The 834-nt window shown below is 45.1% G+C and overlaps 1 protein-coding gene across 1 annotated transcript in view; it reads right to left on the minus strand.

The window, feature by feature from the left end:
* Window positions 1-834, minus strand: part of LOC111649796 (G protein-coupled receptor-associated protein LMBRD2B-like) — a 12,297-nt gene that overhangs the window by 557 nt on the left and 10,906 nt on the right. The window lies entirely within an intron of this gene.

The following is an 834-nucleotide window of genomic DNA, read 5'->3' on the forward strand; positions in this document are numbered from 1 at the left end:
AACAATAAAAACATAAATAAAACAGACACATGGACCTTCATGACGCCTCTCAGTAAAGTGACGTGTGGTGTTGGACATGCAGCCGCTGCAGATTCACAGTCGTACATGCTCAGACAGTTAGAGGGCGCATCCTGCCATCATGACATGCAGCTCAGTAACTTCAGCAGGAGTCAAGACTAACATCTGTCACTTTAATCACATTAACTTTCCTTCAAGTGTCTTCAGTGACATGAAAACTGCCGCAGTGTTTATGAAAATATCTCCAGGTGACAGGTGTGACCTGTGTCTTGGTTACCATGCATGCTGGGAGACGAGGAGGCGGGCGGTGAGCCGTGAGGTGGAGGTGGTGAGGTACATTCACTCCCTGCAGGTGGATGAGGAGACAGTGATGTTGATGTTCTCCTTCAGGTTTCTTCACCTCGTCAGACGTCGTCGAATATCCTGCTGCGAGACGACGACATGGACAGATACCGTCCTCCTGCGTGTCTGAAGGACAAACACACACATCTGAGACTAAAAACACACACACACACACACACCTGAGACTTAAAAACACACACACACACATCTGAGACTAAAGACACACACACACACATCTGAGACTAAAAACACACATATCTGGAACTACAACACACACACAAACACACATCTGAGACTTAAACAAACACACACACACACACACACACACACACCTGAGACTTAAAAACACACACACACACATCTGAGACTAAAAAAAACACACACATCTGAGACTAAACAGAAACCAAACTGAGACTAAAAACACAGTAAATGAAACACCACACACACTCACATGAAAACGTTCAGTTATGGTGA

Source organism: Seriola lalandi, unplaced genomic scaffold, assembly GCF_002814215.2.
Source record: "Seriola lalandi dorsalis isolate HSWRI2012SDOR001 ecotype SW California unplaced genomic scaffold, Sedor1 jcf7180002051997, whole genome shotgun sequence".
NCBI lineage: Eukaryota > Metazoa > Chordata > Actinopteri > Carangiformes > Carangidae > Seriola > Seriola lalandi.